This window comes from Pundamilia nyererei, unplaced genomic scaffold (genome assembly GCF_000239375.1).
Source record: "Pundamilia nyererei isolate P.nyererei 1_Seehausen unplaced genomic scaffold, PunNye1.0 scaffold00038, whole genome shotgun sequence".
Lineage (NCBI taxonomy): Eukaryota > Metazoa > Chordata > Actinopteri > Cichliformes > Cichlidae > Pundamilia > Pundamilia nyererei.
This window is the reverse complement of record NW_005187439.1, coordinates 4,340,806-4,347,233: the sequence shown is the minus strand read 5'-3', so window position 1 is coordinate 4,347,233 and position 6,428 is coordinate 4,340,806. Positions and strand designations below refer to the sequence as shown.

The window sequence follows — 6,428 nt, the reverse complement described above, 5'->3', positions numbered from 1 at the left end:
GTGTTCCCCCGGATAAGCTGGAGGAGGTGGCTGGGGAAAGGGAGGTCTGGGCCTCTTTGCTTAGGCTGCTGCCCCCGCGACCCAGCCTCGGATAAAGCGGATGAAGATGGATGGATGGATGGAAATACCAAGTTCAAACAAATTGGTTTCATGAAGAAGAAACCTGTTGAAAACCTTCATCTTACTTTGTTTTGTTTCTGACATTTAACATTTATTGATACTTTTGATTAAAATACATGCAAACTATTATGAAGAATGAACCAACCATTAACAGTGATTTAATAGTTCATTAAACTTCATGCCAAAATATAAAGACCCTCAAGAAGAGATGAGAAACAAACTCACTGACATCTGTCAGTCTGGAAGGAGTTCTAAAGCCAATTATGAGACCTTGGGACCCCAGTGAACCACGCTGTGAGCCAATATCCACAAATGGAGAAAACTTACAACAGTGGTGAACTTTCCCCAGTCGTGGCCAGCCTACCAAAATTACTCCAGGAGATCACAAAAGAATCCAGAACAAAGAATTGCAGACTCCACTTATCTCAGTTAATATCAGAGTTCATGATTCAACAATAAGAAAGAGACTGGGTTAAAAAATGGCATCTATAGGAGACTTCCAAAGTGAAAACTACTGCTGACCAAAACAAACACAAAAGCTCATCTCACATTTCCCAAAATACATCTTGCTGTGTGTTTAAGTTTAAAATTCTGTTGACTGATGAGATAAAAGTTGAACTTCTTGGAAGGTTCACATTCCTTTGTATCTGCCATAAAATTAACGGCATTTCGTAAAACATATATCATATTAAGAGTCATAGAGGGATAGAGGGTACTTTTCTGCTTCAGGATCTGGACAACTTGCTGTAATTAGTGAAACCATGAATTTAGCTATCTACTATTTAAATCCTGGAAATTCAGAATCCCAAAGGAAAATGTCCGGCCATCAGTGCTCTGAAATTTAAATTCACTTGGATTATGCAGAAGGATACAAAACAAGCAAGTCCACCTTTAAATGATGCAAATAATAAATCAATAAGTGAATAAAAGGAAGGTTTTGGAGTATCCTAGTCAGAGTGCAGAAATAAATCAGACTGAGCTGGTTTGTGATGACCTTAAACAGATCATTCATGCACGAAAACCCTCCAATGTGGCTAAATTAAAATAATTTAGTTCAATTCAATTTCAAGCCAGCTGTAACATAATGGGGGGCTCATTTCAAGACAGCTTTTAGGTGAGTTAACTGTTGTAGCCCTGGAGCTTTGGACTTTTGCTGCTGATGTTTTGGTCAGGTTAGTTATTCAGAGCTCACTGTCAAATCATTCAGTTAGGGAAAATAAATTTTTACAATTTTAAATACAATATAATGTGCTACTGTGTAAATGGACCAAATAGTAATTCATCTGTTTTCTGTTTAATACGTATATCAGTACTGGCTGTACTGCATTCTGTATATATTTATTTGGTTTTGTTAGTACAATCAAAATCTTTTTTGTTTTGTGGGATTCATTAAAGGTATTTGTGCTATTTCATCTGAATGGAAGCTGTTTTGTTTTATTCCAAGCTTAAAAAAACTTGACTGGCTTGTCTGTTTGATCTGACACCAAAGTTATTGTGCAGTTACATGTTGCGCAGCATTAACATGCAGGGTCAGTGAAACAGCAGCGAATGTGTCTCATCTCCTCTCAGCTATGTACATAAGAAACCCATAGAACAGCATGCAAAATAATGATCCTCATAACCACAAAGAATAAAATGAGATGCTAAATATCTAATGTATTTTTTTCATTCTCCAAATTTGTAAAATAGATCCACAAAATGAATTTCAACAAAAAGTCTTTAATGTAAACAATATTTGTACTGATTTTCACAATATAGTTCTGCATATACTAAAAAAAGCACTTGAGGTTGTTTGGGGGATTTTAGCATTTACTCCTCATATTTCAGTCAGGAGGTTATTAAGCTGCTACTACATTTCTGTACTACTGTACAGACATGAACAAACAGCAATGTAGTAAAATCGCCACCACCATACAAACATTCATTGTAAAAAATGAATCAAAATAAAGTCATAAACCACAGTGAGGTACATGAGAAATCCCTGGTTCTCTTACAATACACAATGTAATACATGTTGAGATCAAAGCTGCAGGAGGACAATAAAAGCTGTGAAGCAAAGTCCAAAGAAAGAACCATAAACCAAAGTCAAAGGGGAGATTTATGACATAAATGAAGCTCATGTTTGACAGTGAGCTTGAAAAACACAAATGGCTTATGAAGTAAAAAATAATTTGATCAAATGATAGTCAAGCAAAATCTCCAGGGTTTGAAGTCCATGATACATGTTTCAGCTGCATCCTGTTCTGCCTAAAGGTAATATAAGACAGCAGAATCCAGTTAATAACTAACTGATAAAAAAATCCACATGAAATCGGAGTATCAAGTAGAGTATTTTGAAACCAATGCAGGGCTTGGCATCTGTTACTGAACTGTGTTTCCTTGGCAGAGAGTTCAAGGCAAGGTTTCATTTGAAAAAAAGAGAATCGCTGATCGCTGATTTTCTCAGTCAATAAATGTTTTTATGATGTTTTTGTGTTTCTCTTTAAAAATTCTGGGCAAATCTAGAGTTGGTGGAAACAAACATGGAAATGTAATGTATCTGATGAACAGTGCTCAAGCTCTATATCAGTTTTCTAATAATAATTTAAAAAATTAGGGCTCTTCAGCCACACATGCACTGAAAGGCATCAGGTTACATTTAAGTGTAATCAGTTAATGAGTACTAATACTGGAGTTAGCAATGGAATCCAACAGATTAGAAAAAATGTAATAAAATCTGACTTTCACAAATATTTGTTTTCTGTGGTTTTTAAAATCTCAGAACATCCATCCGTTTTCTTCCATTTATCCATGTGGGGTGGGCGGATGGTGGGGACTGCTGCTATCTGAGCTGTTATGGGACGAGAGACTCTGGACATGGAGAATATGCAAATACCATACAGAGAGGTCCATGCTGGTGGGGTTAAATCCAAGTGGAAGCTAATCAACCTTTATTATTTTTTAATCTTTTATTTTTTTTAATGATAAGTGATTTTCTGCTGATTAACCATCTAGAATCTAGATGGATGTCTGTTATAACGATTCAGTACTAACATTACTTTAGTAATCCTTAAACATTTGTTCGGTTGGAGCTGCTGTTTCTTTAAACTCTCACTTCATATGTCAGATGGGAAAAAACTGAGAAGCCTGGCTCCAGTTTGATGTGTCTGTGAACATAAAAGGACAAATATCGATTGAAAACAGGGCTCAGACCTGCATTTAAAGAAACACTTCCATTATTTTCATATTTGGAGGTAAAAGATGCAAAAACCTCCAACTTTAAAATCTGTTTTAAAAATAAAAATATTTGTTTTTAAAAATAAATGTAAGTTTAAAAAAAGTTTGTACATTGAAATTTGGCCTTTTTTGGAACTGAGCCTATACAATGACTTATTGCAAAAAAATAAAATAAAATCATAAACCACAGGGAAGTATGAAGAACTCCTTTGTCTATAAGAATACACGAGGTAATAACTGTTGACATCAAGGCTGCAACAGGAGGACAATAAAAGCTGTGAAGCAACATCCAAAGAAAGAGCTGCAATCTAAAATAAAAGGGGAGATTTATAATGTAAACAAATGTTTGACATTTGCTTGGAAAACACAAATAACTTAAACTAAAAAAGTAATAATTTTATCCCCAAAAAAAGATTCCCGAGAGTTTTGAGTCAGTAGGTTAGTTTATGGTTGTTTCGGGACAGATCCCATTCTCCATAAGGGTAGTAAAAGCTAGCACAATGCAGTTAATAATCAACCAATGAATGATTTAGATGAAATTTGAAGAGACTGTTGAAACCAAGTAGTCATTACAGGGTTTGGTGTCTGTTACCAGTCTGTACTTACTTGGTGGACAGTAGGAGGAAAACTGCGAGGAATTTTGATTTGGTGAGTTTCTCATTTGAAAACAGAGAAAATGCAGAAAAAGACTTATTTTCTTTTGCACTTTAATCCACTTTGTGTTCTTAGATTTTCAAAGATGCTGTGTCTCTGATCTGTAACCACAGATTCTATTCAAGCTGCCCGCAACAATTTTGAGAACAAGTCAAAAACAAAATCTGTCCTATTTGTAAAAGGAGACCCTCAAACCACATGGAAGATCAAATGCACTCTCTTACCCATTTGGCCAACTTTGATCAGAATGACGTGGCTGATAAGTACGATGGGATAAATACAGCTCGATTATCCGAGACAGTAAAAGAAAAGAAGATGGTGGAAATGTCTTGCAATCAACACCAAAAAGAATCTAAACTGTTCTGTGTGGACGAGCAGAGAGCTGTGTGTCCTGTGTGTGAGTTTTCTCTCCACCAGAGTCACAAAGTGGTTCCTGTAGAAGAAGCAGTCAGTGACCTGAAGGAGCAGCTGAAATCTGACTTAAAGTCTCTGCAGGACAAGAGGAACAAATACAAACAAGTGGAGGAAACATACAATGAAATGAGGGAACACATGAAGAAGCAGCTGTTGTCCACAGAGAGGCAGATCAGAGCAGAGTTCAAGAAGCTCCAGCAGTTCCTGAAAGAGGAAGAGGAGTCCAGACTGGCAGCTCTGAGGGAGGAAGAGGAGCAGAAGGGGAGGACTATCAGCAGAGAGATGAAGATGATTGAGGAGCAGGTCTCCTCTCTGTCAGACAGCTGTTGCTGCTGTTGAAGAAGAGCTGCAGAAACACAGCGTGCCATTCCTCAGCAGTTATAAAGACACTCAGAGCAGAGCCCAGAGCTCAGTGTCAGATCCACAGCTGGTCTCAGGAGCACTGATAGATGTGGCCAAACACCTGGGCAACCTGTCCTTCAGAGTGTGGGAGAAGATGAAGGAGAAGGTCCACTTCAGTCCTGTCATTCTGGACCCAAACACTGCAAATGCCTGTCTCTGTTTGTCTGATGATCTGACCAGTGTGAGACTTGGAGACAAAAAGCAGCAGCTTCCTGATAATCCAGAGAGAAACACTTATTACATAACTGTTTTTGGTTATGAGAGTTTCAGCTCAGGAAAACACAGCTGGGAGGTGGAGGTGGGAGACCATCCTAGCTATTTTGTAGGTTTAGCTAAAGAGTCAGTTGAGAGGAAGGGGATGTCTTTTGGCTCACCGGACTGTGGATTCTGGTGTTTATTGTATTGTAGTGGAAAATACTTTAACCGTGACGGTCAGACTCTCACACTGAAGAAGAGTCTCCAGAGGATCAGAGTCCAGCTGGACTATGACAGGGGGGAGGTGTCCTTCTATGACCCTGAAGACATGACTCTGATCTGCACCCACAGAGACACTTTGACTGAGAAACTCTTCCCATATTTCAGTTTTGGAGGGGATGGAAGTGGAAAAACATCTGATATCAAAATCTGTCAGACTGAGATTTGATTGAAAACTTGAAGGAGGTCTAAAATTATTATACATTATAATATTTTATATTAAACAAAGTCATGAATGTAGTTTGTGGTTTTTGAGACTATGCAATATTATTTATTAACAGTTGGTTTCAAATATCATCTACTTAATATGAGATTGATAACAATGATCCTGGACGCTGATATCAATGTCACTTTCTTTGATTTTGGTATTTGCCCCTCTCTGTTTAAAATCTCTTACTTTTTCATCCAATTATTTTTAAACATTTATATATTTCCAAACATATGATGATTCAGATAAATATCTGTAACTAAGATGATATTTTATGATATTTTGATATCATTTACCAAAGTCAGTGTCTCCCAATTATAGCAGCGCTTTAACAGATTCAAGTGAACACTGAAACTATTTTTTTTATTAAACTCTAATCTCTGTTTTAAAGCATTTGGGAAATTGTGTTATTTTTTCTTGTTATTGTAATAACACACTATGTGTTACTGTGCAAAACGAATCCAATTGTGGACTTTAATGCAAAATTTATTCTGCTGTACATCAGTGCAGATTACTGTCTCAAAATCTTCTGTGTATTTTTCTGTTTTCTTCATACAAAGAAAATCTGGATCTCTATTTGTCTCTGTTTTAATACAACATAAATGTAACACTGGGATGCAGAGTTACCTAACTGTGGATGCACATTGATGGCTGAACAGCAACATTTATTTCATAAATCTGTAAAATTTGTACAGTTGGAGCTGTTGTTTGTCCCAGTTTGTTTCTGGAAACTCCCACTTCATATTCCAGATGTGAAACAACACATCAGCACATTCAGGATTTTGTTGTGTTAACTGTGGATTTCCTGTTTGTTTGTTTTTAATGCAGGTATTGGAAATATGACAAAATGTCAAAATCATGAGTTTATTGATCTCTTGAGTTTTCTATCAATAAAAAATATAAACTCCTGGCTATAGTCTGATATTTCTTCAAAAGCAGA

General features: G+C 36.7%; 1 pseudogene; it reads left to right on the top strand.

Moving 5' to 3' along the window:
* The window catches only part of LOC106456177 (nuclear factor 7, brain-like), an 8,924-nt pseudogene extending 3,475 nt beyond the window's left edge, over positions 1 to 5,449 (top strand).
* Positions 5,450 to 6,428: the final 979 nt, after the last annotated feature.